The 21,869-nt window shown below is 45.9% G+C and overlaps 1 protein-coding gene across 2 annotated transcripts in view; it reads right to left on the reverse strand.

Moving 5' to 3' along the window:
- The window catches only part of LOC119659620 (casein kinase I), a 291,255-nt gene that overhangs the window by 222,520 nt on the left and 46,866 nt on the right, over positions 1–21,869 (reverse strand). Inside the window, exon 1 of one of the 2 annotated variants that reach the window (XM_038067807.1) lies at positions 7,371–8,598. The exons of the other annotated variant lie outside the window; for it this stretch is intronic. The gene's annotated coding sequence lies outside the window, so the exon portion shown is untranslated. Of the gene's footprint in view, positions 1–7,370; positions 8,599–21,869 lie in introns of those variants that run through there. 2 annotated transcript variants of the gene reach the window in all.

The raw sequence follows: 21,869 nt of genomic DNA on the forward strand, positions 1-21,869 counted from the left end.
CAACTTACTGTTCAACACCTATTTATAGTGCCATGTCGCCTACTTTTTGGACAACAAGGGAAGGAATATCTTCAAAAAACTAGATAATCGACAAAATTTCGAAACCGAATAGGGAAATTATAGCAATGATAACTCCCTTGTCATAGAAACTAAGCGAAAGAAAAGAAAAAGAACAAATAGACAATTTTGACCTATTACAACTCTGTTAATAATAGCACGATTTCCAACAAACTTTCCAATATAATCTGCACTACTGAAATGCACTCCTAGGATGCACTATCAAATGTCATATAGGGGAACCATCACGAATTTTTGGTGTTCAAAGGATAGTATAGGTCCCGGGGCGAAACGTGGATTGTGGATACCAATCATGGATTGAGCATAAAACCTGAGTAACGCCTAATGAACCAACACCAACAGCTCTACTACCAAATCCTATCTCCACCTCCACGTGGTGACCGCTGGAAGCTCTTTCTTAACGAAAAGCTGCAAATGGAGATGGATGAAGGTGAGTTCTCTAAAAACGGGACAAATTGTACCAACTGGTCCTCCAGGCTGCGGTTTGGATACGGCTGACAACCCTTCACGGAAAACCAACGTTACCAAGCCATAGAAGGCGCTTCGGACAGGATGGATTTTACAACCACGAACCCGACAACGGAATAACGATTTGCCCATTTTCTCATGGAACGTGCGTTCCCTCTATAGAGATGCAGCTGCCAAGCAGCTAGCCTCTGTCTCAATATAGGGCTGGTGTAATAGCGTGGCAAGGAATGCGTCGGACAGGGACCGATTTCCTGAAGAAGAGCAACTACACCATATATGATAGCGGCCATCCAGTAATTCATGCGCTCAGAGTAGGTTAGTTAGTCAGCCAAAAAATGAAATCTGCTGTTATCGGCTTGGAAAATATATCATAAGTGGAAGCCTATGGACACGGCGCTTGCAAGAGAAATTTAGAAATATAAGACCCTTACAGAGGAGACTGCAGAGTCGGAGAAGGAAGTTGAGCGGATCCTCGAAGTCTGTCCCAAGCATGATAGCAAAATCAAACCTCGAAGAACCAACAGATCTGTGAACTACAAAAGCACAGGGAGCAACTGCACCAGGCGCGGAAGTTTTACCAACAAGGCAGCAGGATGAAGCCTTATACACCTCGATGCTCATCCTGCCGAGCTAAAGAGGGAAATCTGATTTCCGACAGAATGAGCATATTCGAGCGATAGGTTGAGTCCTTTGATGAACTACTGAACAACCAGAACATCGACGAGTTGGAGGTAGGTCCCGCCAACTGAAGACGACGGACAAATGCTGCCACCGCCAAGCATAGAAGAAACAGTCCGTGCAATTCATCGGCTTAAAAATCATAAGTCGCCAGGAGCCGATGGAATTACAGCCGAATTCGTTAAATATGGAGGCGACCAATTACACCAAGTGGTTCATCAACTGATGCTCAAAGTATGGGGTAGCGAATCAATGCCTGACAACTGGCAACGAGGCACTATCAGTCCCAGACATAAAAAACGGGATATCACGCAGTGCAGCAATTATAGAGGTATCACGTTGCTGAGTACCATCTATAAGATATTCTCCTCTATCTTGCTAGGCCGAATAGCCCCATACTCCCAGAACATCATTGGCCCATACCAAAGAGGCTTTATTCCAGACAAATCAGCAACAGATCAGATTTTCTCTCTGCGGCAAGCGATGGGAAAACTGTTGGAATATGGACATCAGTTGCACCATCTGTTCACCGACTTCAAAGCCGACTATGATAGCATAGCCAGAGTAAAACTATACACGGTCATGGGAGAATTCGGTATCCCGACGAAATTAATAAAACTGACTAGGCTGACCCTGACCAATGTGCGAGGCCAGATAAAAGCAGCGGGATCATCCTCGATACCACTAAATATCAGCAAGGGGATGTCCTATCATGCGTCCTCGTTAACCTGGCCCTGGAGAAAGTGATCCGTGATGCTAAGGTAAATGCAAGGGGTACGATCCTATTTAAGTCCACCCAAGTACTGGCCTATGCTGACGATATCGACATCATGGGAAGAACCACCCGAGACGTACAAATTGCCTTCATCCAAATCGAGCAGGCGGCAATGGGGGTGAGATCTTGGGCTGGACATCAATGAAGGCAAGACAAAGTATATAGTGGCAACGTCAACACCAAAAACCAACCAACGAACAACATCAAACCGTACTGGTCAAACGGGAACAATAAAGATAGGAGACTACAACTTTGAGACCGTTGATAATCTCTTCTATCTGGGATCGAAAGTTACAACCAATAACAGTTACGACGATGAAATCCGCGCACGGTTTTTGGTAGCCAACAGAGCCTATTTCAGCTTACAAAAACTGTTTCGCTGGAAACGTCTCATCAAAGGATCAAAGCTCTTACTGCACAAGACTATGATCTTGCCAGTCCTCATGTCCTGCATGAGGATGGACGATTCCGTAACCTACATAACGACGAGGGCTACGAGCGAGACCACGACCGTCTGGTTATGACTAAAATCCTGCTCAACAGGATGCGGTGAGCGGGTCACTTAATCCATATGGATGAGGATGATCACGCCCGTAAAGTCTATAAGGGCAATATCTATGGTGGAAAAAGAAGGCGAGGCAGACCTTGCCTGAGATGGAGCGATGGCGTAGCTCAGGATGCCGAACAGTTTGTAGTGATATCGGATCGGTGGACCTCGGTGCAAAACCGGGGTGTCTGGAGTTCCTTATTAAGGCAGACCTAGACCGGATACCGGTGGTAGCGCCGTTGATGACGATGATTATGACTTTTTCTCTAGATTATTGGATTGGATAGTGTCAGATAATGGGTTTATGAAATAAATGATGGTTTCTGATATAGCAAAGGTGCCAGTAGAAAACTGTGCAAGGATCCCCGAGCGCAAAAGCCGATGTTTGCCAGAAAATCGACCAATTTCCTTCGGTATGATGGCGAATAGTAAGCCCAAGGCGATTACGAAACTTGGTACAAAGATCAAAAATCTTATCAAGCGCTGGAGTCAGATGAAGAAACGGAATCTCCTCGACAAAGCTTGAAACTTAAACGAAAAACTACCAGCCCCTACGGCAAAAGAGGATCCCTTTTGAACATGAGATGAGTCTGGGTAGGAAAAATTAAACTACACAAGAAACGCGAAAATTAATCGTTTCACTTGCGCGGAGTATTGAACAGAAAGGAGGGCCAGCTTTATCGAGAAAAGGCTCGAAGAATACTATTATGTATGTATACGGTTGTCATTCACCCCTTGGTGAAGTATAGCGCGTTAATCATCCACGCGCCATCGTTCGCGGTTACATGAAATGTCCTTCAGCACATCCATGACTACCCGTCCGCTATGGTTATGCGCTAAGAACAAGATGAAAGGAAACTGAAGAATGGTCGCACTTAAAGTGCATCTAACACGTCCGTTCAAATCGAATGTTGATGTTCAAACATGCATGGATTGTACGAGACGAGACGAAAGCGTCTCCAGTATAAACTAGCCTTACTGCATGTTTGGGTATTACCGGATGCGGATTGGGAGCGCTGTCGAATGTGAAGCGCATGCGATCTACGACGATCCTCCAGAAAAACGTCAGCAAAGGGGTGAAAAACGGGCTGATGGAGCTGGAGGAGCTCCTGGACAGAGTTTCATATTATAGGCTGTCATGGAGAGTAACAGAAAATCCGCAGGAAGCAGAAACAACCGCGCCTCCCGATGAGGACATTACGAGCGCCAAACAAATCGCAGACAGCCCATTGCAGAGCGAACTGGGGAAAAACGAAAGAAAGAAGGGGCATCTGAAGGAGACTTCATTCAGGTACCCTCCAGGGCTCAGAAGAAGAGGGCGAAGAGGGACAAGAGACAACAAGCCGCGTCATCAGAAAAACCCCTGCTCAAAATTAAGGCAGGCACGAAGGACGAAGCACCAAAAGAAAAGGTGGGGGACGAAGGAGAAGTAGACCGCCAGCTCTGCTTATTAAGCCGACGAGAGGCAAGGATTTTTCGGAAGTCCTTGGTCGAATCCGTTACAAGATCAAACCCGAAGATAGCGAAGCAGAAGTGTCTTCCATTCGTAAAACGAAGGATGGTGGAGTCCTAATCGAACTAAACCCGAGGACAACAAGTAAAGTTACCTGAAACAGTCAAGGAGCCTCTGGGGAGAAAGCTTTGGTTTCCAACCTGAAACCCGCGTGTTCTCTTTAAATCCGATACCTTGATTGTCTCACAGAAAAGAACGAAGTAAAAGAGGCCATCAAACGCGAATGTCCGAAGCTGACCAATGTCCGGATTGGTATCACTTCTGGTGGAAGTTGCCGAGCAATACGCAAGAAAGTTTCTAAACAGTGGGAAAATGAAAATTGGATAGGTAGTGTGTAGGATACGAATCCGGGCCGCCCCAACCAAATGTTACATATGTTTGGATTATGGGCACACGTCTGCAACCTGTTGGGGACCTGACAGAAGGGCAACATGCCGCAAATGCGGTGAGTCAGGCCATAAAGCGAACACCTGCAATGAAAAGGAAAGCTGCATTCTATGCAGGGACCGTGGCGTGTCTGATGAGAACGGCTCGGGGCGGCGTCCACTATTCAGAACAGAAGTGGAAAGAGCTAGGACGCGGTCAACATGATTCGCATCCTACAAATCAATATCCACCGGAGTGCAACCGCTCACGAGTTGCTAGCGCAGTTCGCTGCAGAGACCATGGGTTCGGGACGACACCCTTCTTAGAGTTCTTATCAAAGGCCGAGGGGACGGCTTTGTTTGGATTCGGTGTTCAGGGATAACGTTTTTCAGTGTTTATCTTACGCCGAATGAGTCGATGGCGGACTTTCGACGCAGGCTTGATGCCTTCGATTACGCTTAGACACAGATGGGCGGATCCTGGTTGGCGGTGACTTCAATACCAAGGCACTTGAATGGGGCATGCCTCACAGACTCCAGAAGGAAATGAATTCTCGAAATGGTGGCGAGAACAGGACTGGTAGTTCTAAACACCGGATTCACACCAACGTTTCGGCGTCCAGGCTGCGAGGGAAGCGTTCCGGACGTCGGAGTCACTGGTGGACGAGTGGCGAGTTCTGGAAGAGTTCTCGGCAAGCGACCATCAATACATTGTCTTCGAAGCGGTGGATACAAACTCTCGGTGTACGCCACCCCGGCCATCTTTCATTACATGGAGCGTTGCAAAAGTGAACACCGGGAGGTTTGTCGAAACTCTTGGAACAGGTGGGGCCGCGCTGGAGGGCACTCCTGGGGATGATGGCGCCGCAGCTGACACTGTCGTAAATTCAGTTATGTACATGCTAATAACGGCCTGCGGAGCCTCCATGCACATGAGGGCATCGAGACATGGCGGATGGTAGAAATTGCATAGCTTCGCCGCTTAACACAACGTCTAAGCGACTGAGAGGAGGTATGTACTATAATGATGGAGTACAAATCAGCCAAAAGGAAACTCCGCAGCGAAATAAACAAGAGCAAAGCTCGCTGCTGGCAGGATCTGGTCAACGAGGTGAACGAGAACCCGTGGGGGTTCGATTATAAACTGATAGCCCGAAAAATCGGAGCCCTGCAAAAACCCTGTTCACTTAAGGTCGAGCACATGGACCACATTGTACGGGTACTATTCCCTGCGCAACCTGTACGCGATGATGACGTCGGCGCGGGCAGCGCGGAGTACTGTCCACTTTTCTTTATAAAAGTATTGGAACAAGCAGTCCTCTCAATGAAATTCAAGACGCCTGGACCCGATGGTATTTCAGCAGAGGTATACAAACTGCTATTCCAGCACCAGCCAGACCTAGACCTCGGCGCATTCAACACTTGTCTGAACGAGGGCATTTTTCCTGCTCGTTGGAAGGTGGTCATGCTTGCGCTGATCAGCAAAGGGAAAGGCAGCCCCGAGTTGCCGTCTTCATACCGCCCACTATGTACGGTTGACACTGCTGGAAAAGTGCTCAAAAAGCTCATCAGAAGTAGACTTGCAGAAGCGATACGCGCTGCCGGAAATTTATCTCCACCGCAGTTCGATTTTATGGCAGGGAGATCCACAGTTGATGCTGTCATGCGAATCGTGGATACCGTTCGACGAGCGGAGCCACATAGTCGACGAACTCGACGGGTGGTGCTCCTTGTAACGCTTGACGTCAGAAAAGCCTTTAATTCCGTAAGATGAAAATACATTCTAGGCACACTAGACAATAATTTTCACGTGCCGATCGATCTCTTACGGATATTGAGGGATTATCTTAGGAACCGTTCCCTGCTCTATGGAATGCTAGAGGGTCAGAAGAGGATAGAGGTCACGTCGGGGGTAGCACAAGGATCCGTCCTCGGGCCGGAACTCTAGAACGCTACCTATGATAGTCTACTTAAACTCGACATGTCAGAATAGTCGCGCCTGGGAGATGCAGATGATGTTGCAGCGCTTGTTGCAGGACGTACTGTCAAACAGGGGCAAAGCCGAATCGCATATTGATGCGACGGGTACTATGACTACTCATGGCAAAAAACCGAAGTGTCATTCTGACTAAAAAGAGCATTCTGACCTTTGCATCTTATATCGTTCGGCGAGTCGATAATCGAGTCAACACCAGCGGTAAAGTGCCTCGGGCTTATTGTTGACTCAAAGATGAGCTTTTCTGAGCAGATAAAAGCAGTAGCGAACAGTTTCGGCGTTAAGTAGGCTAATGGCAAATATTGGGGGTCCTACGCCTAGCAGGCGACGTCTTCTGACGTACCGTTGCGAGTGTCCAACACTCTGTGCGTAAATGCATTCACCTATCCTATTATGAAAAAAAATAGAAATAGCGCCCAATGTGGGAGGTTTTTTTCCACCACATGTACTACATTTCGGGAAGCAGTTATCACATTCCTCAAGAAGGGCTCATATTGAAAGAAAGATATTCATGGTTGCATGCGTTCATTAGAATTTCGTCATTAGAGAAATGTAGGCGTTTACGAAGCTTGTCCCAACTAAGTATAGCCGAAAATTACTTGTAGTAAGGATTACGGAGAAAGAATACAACGATCCATTGTCGATTCACACTTTTTTTCATGTTCAAACAGCGAAACTCCTTCAAATTAAGCAATGCAAAGATCTTTCCTCCGGAATTCCATTTGTTATCTTTGAGGTCATAAATAAACGTCCAGGAAACCATACATTAACCCCATTTGCCATGTTATCAAACAGTCAACAAGGCCAATAACAATCGAGACGTTAAGCCTTTCCAATCGGCTGATATCCTATTATCCAATCTTCCTCGTAAATTGTGTGTACACACATGTCGTAACATTTCGATTAGATACTAAACTAATATCAATTGACTGACATGAAAACCCACATACTTGACTAAAGGGCGTATATTGAACACCAGCTGCTGGCCGCGGCTTCTCGTTGCTCGTCAACTAGAGTTCCCGAGTCGAAGGGTCAACGTCGTCTTCTGAACTCCTAAACCCCAGCAGCCACTATTGGCCGATATGTGACGTTGCAGTGTCGTAAACGACAGGATATGGCCGATATCCGGTGTAGTCGTGCACACGTTCGAGTCCTCCAATTCACAAAATGGTACAAGAAGGCCGCAATGAGTAGCTTAGCAACTTCTCAAGGCCCAGCAGTGCAGCAACAGCTCTAGCTCCAGATGAGGCCAAGTGGTGGCATGGAGACGTTGAGAAACTCCGCGAGCAAGATGTCGACAAGAGTTGAATGAGTCATTCATTTGTAACTGGAGCACTGATGCCACTACTAGCGCCCGTTCTGCCTTCACTGGGGCTCGAAATGCTAGACGCCTGCGAGCGTTGTTCTGCTGATTGGAAAAGCTAAAAATAATCGGCGACGACCTTAGTGCGCATTAAATCCAAAACAAGACGTCGCCGGGAGTAATCCGATTTGAGCTAAGAAGCACTTGCGACCGCTGTATCAATTGCACAATTAGATACGGCACACACACTCACTCACGGGCAGCACCTTGAGATTTTCATGAACTTTTCACACACGGGGACACACCTTAGCGAGAAATGCTTGCGTTTGGCCACAGGGACGCTATCACTCCACCTGCACTTCAGAAAGCACCAGCTCAATCAGCACTTTTGCCTATTATTCTACAACTAATATCGTTATCGTGGTCGTTATCGTCGCGGGCTTTGTCGCTAGGGTCGTCACACCTATGACTAACGGAGCGGAATGAATTTCTCAGCACTCGACCGCACGTACCTATCTCTGAAGCCTGGGTATCTTTTCCGCGATTGTACGGTTCATTCCGGTTTTCCGTCCCGGAGAATGCTAGTACCGCGGCTCGCACTAGAGACCGCGAGCCATTCCAAACACACCCGGTTTGAGATTCTAGGCTCAACGGGCTGCACAGCGTTTCAATTGAGTTCAAATATCTCCAAGGACTTAAGATACTCCTCGTTGCGTTAAGAAAGAACTTGAGTCGCGTGTAAGAACCAGTATGTCTTGGAGGTGCGTACACGGCCGAGAATGCGAGGAAATGTACTATGGTACCCGGTCAAATGAAGCGAACCACATCGACTACACAGACCAGACCAGTCTGACCAGAAAATGTGAACTGAACCTCGTCGCAACGACAACGACTTGAGGGAAGCACATATAAATCGAATGGCGAACGTCGAAAGACGAATGGCGGTAATGAGTGTATCAGTGTTGTTGCTTCAATGGGGAGGAATATGGTCGAAGTGCTTGAATTCGAAGCAATAGGGGAATGAGTGATTGGTCTGCTTGGCGGACGACCATTAGAGCCGGAAAAGGAACCACAAATCCTCTGCCAGCGGGAGCCAATTTCGAAAATGCTACAAGGATTCATTTTATAGAACAGGAAGTGTGAAATTATTCTGGAGAAATTTGCAGCTAAATATTGCAGAATGTACCAAACTGTATTAAGATTTGAGAGAGATTACCACAACAGATCTTAATTTCCGAAGAAAACTCCTCTTTACGGATGGTCCTTGAGACAGGAGAATATATAGGGGCAAGTCGACTCCGATTTGTTGCCCATGAACTTTGACATTCAGAGATCCCACTCATAATTACTCATTTTGCGATTCTAGGGTGAACTTAAGGTAGGTTTTCCGGTCAATTACTAAAAATTATAGTAATATACTATTATTAACTTTATTTGAACAGGTATCGATATGGAGGATATTTCGGAGCCTAGGCACCATATAGTGGCAGCCCCCTGAGTTTTTCCAGATTTTTCGGTTGGGTAGTTCCTGAGAATGGGTTCGTTAAAAAAATGACCACTTTCAACCCCCTGCACTCCCCACCTTTTCAGCAAAAGTCAAAACTGATACCGGCTTCGAAAACTACTAACCGAGACCTTTAATTTGATACCCCACACGACTATATTTGATGAAAAAAAAATTTAACACCCCCCTTTTGCATATATGGGGACCCCCCCTTAAATTCGACGTAAAAGGATGTAACTCACTGTATGCGTGAGCGATCACAGTTTCCACCTTTCTATCAAATGTGGTGTCAATCGCTATAACCGTCTCCGAGAAAAATGCGTGTGACGGACAGACAGACAGACGGACCGACAGACAGACAGACAGTCCTGTGAGGAGTTGCCAGATTTCCCATCAGGCGCGACCCCAGGTGGCGGATAGGGGCATACCTATTGATGTGTAAATATGTGTTCATGAACTTTTCTTTTCTGACTGTGCATGGGCTAGTGTTTGCTCATCTCTGGTGCGTGGACCAAAATGGCTATGGGAAGGACACCCAGAAAATAAAACCACCATGGAAGACGAGAGAAGGAGTAAACTTACGGTGCAGGGGCTCGGAACCCCAGTACCGGCGGCTTTTGGGAGTGAGCAAGCGGGCTCCCGGCCGTCGATATCCCTCGACCGCAGTGCCTCGGTGGTGGACAACTTGGCCACCGTGGCATCTAATGCTACAAGTGTTTTAGATTTGGAAAAGGAAGTGTTCAAGCGAAGTACCACTCTACCAAGGACACCAGTAACAAAACCGAAGAAGGCTGAATTGAAAGCAGATCGTTGGACAACAGAAACAGCAACAACATCGACCGCACATATTCAAGAGGAGCAGCAACAGGAGGTACTCCAGGACCAGGAAAAGGAGAAGAAGTTCGTCAACTTTGAGATCTCCGCCAGTGCCAAACATCAAAAAAGATAAAACAGGTAAATGAATGCCAAATGTGAAGGAGTATTTAAAAGTAGTAATCTGGTTAGGAATCATCATGGAGAGCAGACCCCTGAAGCAGAGGAATTACCATTCACACAGCTTGGTGCGAAAATAGTGGAGCTGTCTGAGTTCATCAAGGACAAGCACAACGTCCACCAAGCCATAAAAAGTATGGTCAGAGCAATTAGAGTGCTCTACAACAAATCGCAGCAGGAGGAACAAAATTCCAAGGGCAAGTCGAAATCTGTTGTCCCAACGGTGTCACAAGCGACCCAAGTGACACCTAATCGTGTTGCAATCGGCCTGCCATCAAACAAGAGAGTGCGGGAAGGAGATGTGGATCCTCTAGGAAGTCAGCAGGCGCCTAAGAGGAAAAAAGCCATACAAATAGTTCCGAAGAATGGAACTAAAGGCACCGAAGAGAGAAAGCAGGTCCCCCAAGCGCGAGCTCCGGCAATCGACTCTACAAAATCCAAGGGGAATGAAAAAGGTGATTGGACCAAGGTAGTTAGGAAAAAAGCGAAGAAAAAGGCAAAGGTGCGAATCCGCCCAGAAGCGATTGTAATCTCCAGCAATGGAAGTTTGTCTTACGCGGAGATACTGAAAAAGGTCAAAGCTGACCCCGACCTAAAAGATCTAGGCGGAAATGTCAGCAAGATTCGAAGGACCCAAAAAGGTGACCTCATGCTTGAGCTGAAAAAAACCAGCTTGGGCAAAACTGATGGCCTCAGGTTAAGAACTCACTTGGGGAGAATGTCACAGTACGGAAACAAAAATATGAGGTCTATATAGAGTGCAAGGATCTCGATGAAGTGACATCCAAAGGAGAAATTTGCACTGCCTTGATGGAACAGTTCAAGTTGGAGGAACTTGCCGAAGAGGCCATTGTGAGTTTGCGGAAAGCCTATAGCAATACTCAAGCGGCCACATTGCGATTGCCAGTGGATGCCGCGCAGAAGTTATTGGCGGCCGGGAAAGTTCGAATCGGATGGGTTGTTTGCCGTCTGAGAGAGCAGATTTCTCTAAAGAGGTGCTTTAAGTGCCTCGCGTTTGGCCATTTCGCGAAGGCATGCACCTGCGGCATTGATCGGTCCGATCAATGCAAAAGGTGTGGGGAGAAAGACCATATTGCCAAAGCGTGCAGTAGGGACCCCAAATGCTTATTGTGCGAAGGAAGTGAGGGACAGGACTACCGGCATATTGCCGGGAGTTCTAAATGCCCGGAATTTAGGAAGGCGCTAACTTCAATGAAAAAATAAGGTTTATTCAAATAAACCTCAATCATTGTAAGGTCGCTCAAGATTTACTCGAGCAGACCGTCTATGAATCCAAGGTGAAAATTGTCATCATTAGCGAACCCTATAGAAACCGTCACGGTGGCGTGTGGATTATAGATTCGTCTGGTGGAGCAGCGATATGGGCATGCGGTCGACAAGCCATACAATGTACTGGGAATCAGACATACAGTGGCTTTGTGTGGGCGAAAATAAACGGGGTATATGTGTACAGCTGTTACGCCCCACCAAACCTGACACTGCCCGAATTCGAAGAAATGCTTGACAGTCTTGTTCTCGATGCAAGGAGTCGTAGTCCAAAGGTGATTGCTGGGGACTTCAATGCTTGGGCCCGTGAGTGGGGTAGCAGAGAGACAAATGCAAGGGGCCGCAGTCTATTAGACGCTTTTGCACAGTTGGATGTCGTTCTCGCCAACGAAGGATATGTAAACACCTTTCAGAAAGGGGGGTGTACCTCAATCGTAGACCTAACTTTTGTCAGCCCTGCACTGGCGCGTCGTATGGCTTGGTGCGTCAACAAGCACTACACCCACAGCGATCACCAGGCAATCTTCTTTGGGCTATGGGTGGAGTCACCGGGCATAAGACCATCATGCCCAAAACCGAGAAAGATGTCAGGCTGGTCCGCTAAAGCTCTGGATGAGCAGACCTTCATGGAGGTGTGGTTAGACCAACCTAATAAAGCAGGCGCCTCTACGGAAAGAGCTGCCCATGTGGCCCAATGAATCGCCAAAGCGTGTGACGCATCCATGCCGAGGAGGTGCTCTTTCCCCAGTAGAAGACCAAACTACTGGTGGAATGCTGAACTGGCCAGCCTTCGATCTGCCTGTCACCGAGCCAGAAGAGCGGCTCAAAGAGCGGTAGGCAGAATCGACCAAGGGCAAAAAGAGCGCGCCTATAAGGAAGCTCGCAAAACCCTCAAGCTCGCCATCCAACGGAGCAAGAGGGAATGCTTTAAGGAGCTCTGTTTAGAAGCGGACGTAAACCCGTGGGGGATTGCCTATAGAATCGTGATGGGGCGATTCAGAGGGCGATCATCTCCGCAGATCACGTGTCCTTCACTCTTGTTAAAAATTATCCAGGGGTTATTCCCCCAGCAAGAGGAGGGCATAGACAGCTTCCAGCGACCTCTGAACGATACGGCAATACCGCCAGTCACCAGTGACGAGCTGCTGGAGATCTGCGCTAGAATAGGAGATAATAAAGCTCCGGGTCTGAATGGCGTGCCGAATAAGGTCCTCAAGCTTGCCGTAGAATCCAGACCGGACATGTTCGCTGAGTTGTTCGAAGCATGCATGTCCAAGGGGATATTTCCTGCAACATGGAAACGACAGAAGTTGGTGCTACTGCCTAAAGCTGGCAAACCTCCAGGTGAGCCAACCTCCTACAGACCTATTTGTCTTTTGGACACTGTGGGCAAAATGCTAGAGCGAGTAATCTATAATAGATTACTCCCGGTTGCTGCTGATTTGCAGATGAACGCTGCTTATGTGCTTTTGGTAATTCTACCTTTTGGCTGTGAATTTGTCAGCTGGATTCCTTGCTAGGCGTACTTGCAAGTTTAACGATCACATCTGAAAGTAACTCATAGCATAGCTTACGCTTCACATTTTTATTTACACTAAAATTAATCAAGTCCAGGATTTCTCGTTGACTTGTTGGCTAGTAGTTCTAGTTTACTACTTCGGACCAACACACCCTACAATTGTCATCCTTTGGAAGCGATCAGTCTGGTTCCCCATTTGTACTTACAAAAGTTGACTGAAAGATAAGAGTCGGTTCACTTCCACTGAGGTCAATCTGTAAATAGGGATCAGAAGTGAATGACCAAACCCCAGAAGTTGCGGATAGCTGAAATAGCGGCTCTACAGAGAATGCAGCAACTGCAAAAAATGCCTCCATAGTGCCAGGCTCAGGTCTTTGCTTCTCTTCAGCGCATTGATGGTACTTTTATTAAGAGGAGTAGTCTGCGGGCTGGGACTGCAACGGATGTTATGAAGTGTTGCTTCGATCTACCCAGCTGCTCATCATCGCAGACCATTTGCAAGCTATTTCATGGCGCGATAAAGGTCAAGGCAGTTTTGATAGCGACCAAATTCTCATCGATATTCCCGAGCAGATTGTTCAGACCTTGTTTCATTTGCGTAACAAAGGATTTTCCGCACCCCCATTTGTTACGCACATTCATAACACAACTGCTAAATCTGATGCTGACGCCGATGTGGTCGGTCTGGTTATATGTTCATACCAGATCATTCTAAGCACAACTGACCTGATGATAGACCGTCAGCAATGTGACAAGACTGAATTATTGTTTTCCAGGATGCAGTTTGGCATTCAGATCACCCACCATCTGCCAGAAACAGTCCAACACCAGTCCACACAGTGCCACAAAAAGCAGTACTTTAGCAAGTACTTCTCTCTAGAACCGCACTATTCAGGACCAGGACTGTCCTTCGACTGAAAAACCAATGGGCTATCAATTTTTTCAACCCTAATCTTTGTCGTAGGCTATAAATGCAATTATTCCACCAACCGCTTAGTGTGGCATTACGCCAGGGCCGACTGGGTCGCGTTGAATAAATACATAAGAGTGGTAAACTTAAACTAGTCGGCTGATATTCGCTGTGAAGAATGTGGACTTCTTATGCGACTCCATGAATAATATAATTCAAAATCGTATGCGTTCATTCATCTCACATAGTTTTAAGAACCCTATATCTTCCACCTCGACTTGGTTTACAAGCAATTGCAAAATAGCTATTGATGGACGAGGATATAAAAACTGCCCATCAAAGGAAACGAGGCAAACCTATATATCCAAACGTAGCATCTGCAAGTCCACTATCGAAAAAGTCAAATTCCAGTTTGATATAAGGCAGAAATGTCTAGTTCTAGTTCTAGATAAGCATCTTGACTTTTTTCGGACCGACCCTGGTTGAAAATTCTATTAGAATGTAAGTGGTGTAAGCTCATTGGAATTCAATACTAGAGACATTACTGTAAGCTATAATTTTTTTAATTCAAAAATCCCCGATCGACAAAGATGTGTTTAGGTAAGATTGGTGAATCCCCAGTTTCAGGATCACGTACAACATGGGTCGACAAAGTATAACTCACTAACAACCAATCGATTTCAATCAATGATTCATTCTTGAAAACCGTATTTGCGAAATCGTTGAAATAACCGTGAATCAAGCCGGATTTGTTAAAAACTGCGGAACTACTAACGCAATACACGCTGCGCGGTTACTCATGGAGACACCGTGAGAAACATCGCCCTATTTACATTGAATTTCTGGATCTAGAGAAAGCGTTTGACCGTGTACCACACGAACTCATCTGGTATGCTTTACGACAACACTTAGTGCCAGAAGAACTCGTGCGCTGGATTCAATTGCTCTATCACGATCCGAAAAGTAAAGTTCGAAGAATGGCGGGTGTATCAAAACTGCTTCGTGTCTCTGTTGGTGTTCATCAAGGAAGCGCCGTCTCACCACTCCTCTTTGTTCTTGTTATGGACACCGTCACACGGAATATCCAACGTCCAGCGCCCTACACACTGCTCTATGCAGATGATGTTTTCCTAGCATCTGATAGCATAAATGATCTCGAGCAACTTGTCCAAAAATGGAATGATCGCCTCATGCAACACGGCTCTCAGATTGAATCTAAACAAAACTGAATTTTTGATGACCGATCCCAATGGAGAACTCCCTTATGAAATTGCAACCGGGATACAGTGGCGTTCCACAACTGGTGTTCTTTATGATCGACGTATCAACGAACATCTCAAATCTAAAATTTATCACAATGTGTGTGTTGGCCGACTATAAAAGAAAATTAACGGCGACTTGCGGTAATGGAGACAAAGATATTGCGTTAGACTAGTGGCGTGACACGTTTTGATCACATCCGAAATGAGCATATACGCGATCGTTATGATGTTGCACTGAACGTGGAAAAATTGCGAGAGAGGCGTCTTGGATGGTATGGCCACGCAATTCGTACTAACGAGAATTCACTTGCCAAAATTGGTCTGAACATCGAAGTCGATGGTAAATGACCAAAAGACAGGTCGAAACAACGGTGGCTTGATACGCTAGATGGGGATTTAAAAGTCTCGAGATCGCACCTAGATCAGGCATTCGATGGAGCTAAATGGCGAAACCGATCACGACGAGCCGACCCCGCTTGTGAATGGGACAGAGGCTGAAGAAAAAGAAGAAGAAGAAATTATAGATAGTTTTTATGTGATTGAGGTCTACTGTGGCAATCAGGTTAATAAATCATCTATTAGTTTCAGCAATGAGGGAATGGAATCTCCTAAACAAGGGCTGGAACTACGTCGTAAAAACCGACCTGCCAGTTAAACACGTTGTTGTAGATGTGGAAGGAGCCATGAAATTCATGGGTAACAAAGCGAAGGAGGAACTATCCAAAACCATCGCTTACCAAACTAATATTCAAAAGTCTGTTAACCAGCGGGAAACCAATATCGTACGAGAACTGCAGGAGAAGCCGATATACTACCTAAAAGCAGATAAAGGTAATGCGATTGTAATTATGTATAAGCAACATTACGACAACCTAGTAATGGAAAAGTTGGCTGGAGGAAACTACTTTGAATTGAGGAATGACCCACTACCAGGATCCATAAAACGAGTAGAGAAGGCCCTAAAAGAATACTCCCTAGTGTTTGATAACCCATCCCGGCTCCGGATGCCAAACCCTCCTTTACCCACAATCCGATGCCAACCAAAAATACACAAATCAGGCAATGAGATGAGGGAGATTATTGCAGATTCTAACTTCCCTACTTACCAACATTGCGAAGTGGTTGGTTGAGGAATTCCAAAAATTGGGGTCTACCAACGGGAAACAACAATCTGTCAAAAATTCGAAAAAATTGATTGAAAGATTGAGTGTAGTGAGGGCTTTGGCGGATAATGAACACCTAGTGTCATTTGATGTCAAAGCTTTATATCCCAGTACGCCTGTAAAAGAGACAATAACAAAATTTGAAGAGTGACTAATACGGTTTGGTTCAACACCAAAATGAAGGAGAAAAGAAAAACAATATGCGATGTTGGTTTCCCTCTGCATGAATGAAAATTATTTCACATTCAGGGAAAACCTCAAGTGTAGCGATGGGCAATCCTCTCTCCCCACTCCTAAGTGAAATCCTTATGATATCACTGGATGAGAAAATGGAGCAGGATGGATTATTGCCAAATATATGGTTGAAGTACGTGGATGACATTTTGGCAGTGATCCCGGAAACAAGTATCCACAAAATGTTAGACACCATTAACACGCTACACCCTAAAATAACCTTTACTCATGAGATTGAAGTTAATAACCAACTACCTATATCTTAGATATTTTAATCAAACGTCAAAACGGACAATTCTCCTTTTCTATTTACGGGAAATCCGCCAGCACCCAGCGGACAATCCCGGTCACTTCGTTCCATAGTTACCAGCATAAAATGGCAGCTTATGGCTCGATGATCCACCGCCTTCTAACAATCCCACTCACAGAGGAAGACTCCAGAGCGAAAAACTACATTATGGACACTGCAAGCAAGAACTGGTACACCAGCACTACCATAGGCACGATGATCAGGAGACACGCACGAAGGATAGAACGTAGTAATCTCACTACAATGTTCAACCAACAAACGACTTCTACTGAATTAAAAAGATCAAGTGTCACCTTTTCAACTCTGTCCAACCATATAAAACGGACACTGAAAAGTTTCGATGTGCAACTGGTAGGATCAAGTCGTATCTACCAGCTAAAATCCCAGCTGGCTAAAGAAAAGGACCGACAAACGATAGAGGAGATGATGAAAACCGCCTGCTCAGATTATCCGAAAGTGTATATCGGACAAACGAAAAGGTTGGTAACTACTATATCAGCTTTGATGATTATAACTCTATTTGCGGTTGGTTAGCGTTTGATATTACCCTGGACGATTCTTACAATTCAACATTGGGAATTCTACAAGCACCACATGGTGAGACGAACCACCGAATGAGAATCCTGTCAATGGTGGTAAGAAAATGAGAGAAAACGCTATTCCAAACTCTCAAGCTCCATTAGGCCCTCATTTACGGTATTTTTTTCATATTCTAGAGGTTGGACAAGCATCTTGATTTTTTCTAGAGACATTACTGACGACCGACAAATGTGTTCTTAGCTACGATTGGTGAAATCCTCCGTTCCGAGCTCACGCACGATAAGGGTCACTAAAGTGTAACTCACTAACAACCAATCGATTTCAATCAATTCAATTCAAACAGATACGTCAATCTACTGATGACGATGCGATGACCGCCTCTCGCTCTATGTTCAAATCCCTGTTGTTATTGTGCTGGCCCGCTGCTACAGGATTATCACTTCAGAGGTAATGGTGTAACGACAATTAAACTGAAATTTGTTGAGTGAGGATCAATCTAGAAAGCCCGGGTGATTTCGCTTTGTACTCCAAAGATCCGCTACAAAACTTCCAGGCGCCATCATAAAGAAGTGGAATCTGTAATTATGGCGACAACATTTTGCCTGACACTCCAACAACGAATAAAAGGAGAAGAAAGGAGAATTGGAAACTAGCAAAAGAGGTATGCTCAGACGCTAGGCTAAGGTGGGCAGTGGGAACTTTTAAACCATTGAAATCTCCGGGAGTAGATGGCATTTTCCCAGCGCTAATCCAGACAACTCTAGGAATTATCTTAGAGTCTCTTCTGAGGGTGGTAAGGGGGAGCATAGCACTGAGATACATACCAAGGGCATGGAGACGGACAAAAGTGGTCTTTATTCCGAAAGCGGGTGAAAAGGATCTTTCAGATCAATTTGCCTAACTTCGTTCGTACTCAAAACAATGGAGAAGGTCATAGAAAACTATATTAGAACTAACGTTCTAAAGCGTAATCCCCTACATCACTGTCAACACGCTTAGCAGGCAGGAAGGTCAACTGAAACTACTCTGCATCAGTTGACAGATGTACTACGGGATGCCATAGAAACAAAAGAAATAGCACTGTGTGGGTTTTTGGTTATCGAAGGAGCATTCGACAACACATCGTACACAGAGATACAAGATGCCCTGAGCTGCAAAGGAGTGGGAAACCCCCTGGCATTCTAGATCGGCAAAATGCTAGAAAGCAGGCAAATAGAAGTACCGACAGGTACAAATTCTATTGTCATGAACACTACTCAAGGTTGTCCACAGGGCGGGGTACTATCGCCGGTGATGTGGAGTATGGTAGTGGACGAACTCCTGGACGTGTTAACAAATACTGGAATACAAGTCCAGGGTTACGTGGACGATATTGTTTTAATCTGCAGGGGCAAATATAAAGTTACCCTATGTGATAGAATCCAAATTGGACTAAGGTTTACTAGTGCCTGGTGCAGGAAGGTAGGACTGCGGATCAATCCAGCCAGCATACTACCATTCACTAGGAGGCGTAAGCTTGATCACCTGAGAGCCATAACATTACATGATATGGAGGTGAAAGGAGAAACTGAGATCAAATATTTAGAAACTACGCTAGACCGAAAATTTCTCTGGAAGACGCATGTCGGAAACACTTGTCGCAAAGCTACGAGGGCTCTGATGACTTGTAGGTCAATAGCAAGAAAAAATGGGGTTGCAGCCCGAAGATACTACTTTGGATATGTACTGCAATAGTAAGGCCAATGATTACCTATGGAGCGGTAATCTGGGGAGAAAGAACCGAACTCAGCACACAAGCCAGAGAATTACACAAACTCCAAAGACTGGCTCGCGTGTGTATCAGTGGGGCAATGAGGGCATGCCCAAAGGCATCCTTGGAGGCGCTTCTGGAATTAACCCCTCTCCATCTGCACATACAGATGCAGGCAAGGAGGGCAATATCAGCGATATTCTTTCTAGGCGGTATCCCGAATTACTGATACCAAGGGAAAACATGGCAACGAAGTTTCACTTCGGTAAGAAATTTGAAACACGTTTGAGTAACAAGGTAAAGTGGGAGAGCGTGGCTGCGACATACGGCTTAAACCAGCAACTAATTGCTTGGTACGCTGATGGATCCCTCACAGCAGAGGGAGCGGGAGCCGGTGTCATAGGTCCAAGGAAAATGTACTTGGAGCCAATGAGCAGGTACACTAGCATATTCCAGGCGGAAATATACGCCGTACACAGCTGTGCCTCCTTTAATCTCCAAAGGGACTACAGGGGGCAGAACATTGCTATTATCACCGGTAGCCAAGCAGCGATCAAGGCACTTAGGTCCAGCCAGGTGAACTCTAAACTGGTAAGGGAATGCCTTGAGAGACTGAATACACTCGGCTCGTCCAACAAAGTCTGGATACTTTGGGTTCCAGGCCATGCTGGGTTGGAAGGCAACGAAGCAGCGGACGAACTAGCCAAGAAGCGAGCAAGGACGCCTTTACACAGGCCAGAACCCTTCTGTGGAATCCGAAACGGTTTCATGGCTATGACGCCGCAATGAGGGAACTATACTGGACGGACCTACCAGGGATGGAGCAGTCCAGGGTGTTCATTGCGGGATACGAATCCATGCGCACAAAGAATTGCTTAAACCTCACCAAAAAAAACTCCGAATAATAGTGGGAATTCGCACTGGTCCCTGTCGGCTGAACTATCACCTAGGGAAGCTAGGGATATCTACGGACGCTGCCTGCAGGTTTTGTGAGGAGTGTGACGAAACCTCTATACACGTCCTGGGCCAGTGTCCGGCACTTGCGCAAAGTAGGCTGAGGCATCTGGGGGAACACTTAACAGATGCAAAGTTGAAAGATCTGAAAGTAGGGAACATACTAAAGTTCCTGAAGCAATCATTAATTCTGCCAAATTCATTTAAACGTATTATTCTTTTACCAGGCCAGTAACACTGGTTGCCACAAACGCACTGTCTTACTCATTCGATAAAAAGCTCGACAACGAAATTGCCCTCCACACCACAAAATAGAAACAGAAAGATATGCCTCCTTGTAATGGCTCTACAGCAAATGCGAGAACATTATCGAATTGAGTGAGACACCTCCACACCTTGGCGATGAGGGAGGTTTTCTGCCGTTTGCTATATGCAGCCTCGTAACGAGTAAGTACGTGCTGTACGGATGTAATTACATTAGAGTATTCTTACGTCGACGCCGTCATCGTCATCGCGTTCGTAGTGTTTGCTGGTCATGTACATAAACTAGATAAATGTATCTGTACCTCCCCACCGGGAGTCGACTGCCGTGTGTGGCGTCGCATTCACATATGCCACTGCCGGTAACCATAGAGCCAGAACGCGATAATTATCTCTCCCATACAATGGTTCAATTTTATTCGATACGAACTGTTGGCTTTTTGAATACGAAATTACCGACAGGTACACAGAAGGTGGATGGAAAGGTAGCGCGCGGCCATATCGATCATCGGTCACGTGCATGGAATGGAACAGCAGCAACCCGTAGAAGCTGGGAGGGCGCGACCCACACCTCCGCCCGAGACTACTTGCAGACAACCCTCGAATGTAATTTTGTTTCGGGAGTAATTATATGAGTACATAGCAAACTTGAAATGTTGCTAATCCTTGTCGAGTATGCATAAATTGGATTAGATACATCTAAAGCCAGGCCGGACACAGACCTTGACGAAAAGTTAGGTGCAAAGTGGCGAACAGTCCGAAATGGAGCATCTGGAGCGGGGCCAGTAATTATCATTGCACGTGATGTGGCCACGACGTGTTCATAGCAACAGACTGTGAAGGTAGTGGATCATAACGAAGCTTCCTTATCCTCATTGTTATTTAATTAAATACCAGAAATAGAATTTGCTATTCGAGCACATCCACGCGCGAAACGTGGCCGCGTCCAATGTACACATCAGATACTGACGAGAAACAAACGATTGGCATGAGTGCTTGAAAGTTGTGTTTAATTATCAACAGCTTAGAGAATATTTGGTTTCAGGATAGAGTTACTAATGAAATTCGGAATTTGCAAAACTCCCGATCAGAACCTTCCCCACAGAGGAGAAGGAGGACTCCGATAATCTTCTAAGTAACTCATATCAACTCTCCACCAACACAAAATCCGTAGTAGGTCATGATAAACTCCTCCTTCCTACTCCTCGAAAGCGATTGAATTCTGACCCTTACAATGCCTCCCTCCCTATATCCTCCTCAGTCCGTACCTTTAATTGCAAAAAAACAAAGTCATTGTCTCTGCCGGGGACGAAACGTCACTCGTTCTTTTTTGAAAATTTGGGTATTAAGGTCAAAACGAAGAGTCCGTGGACCACAAATGTAGAAGAAAGTTTCTTCCTAACAACATCAACTGGATGCGGACTTAGGTACTCTCTTGACGACGTCCCCAAGCCAACTG

This window comes from Hermetia illucens, chromosome 6 (genome assembly GCF_905115235.1).
Source record: "Hermetia illucens chromosome 6, iHerIll2.2.curated.20191125, whole genome shotgun sequence".
NCBI lineage: Eukaryota > Metazoa > Arthropoda > Insecta > Diptera > Stratiomyidae > Hermetia > Hermetia illucens.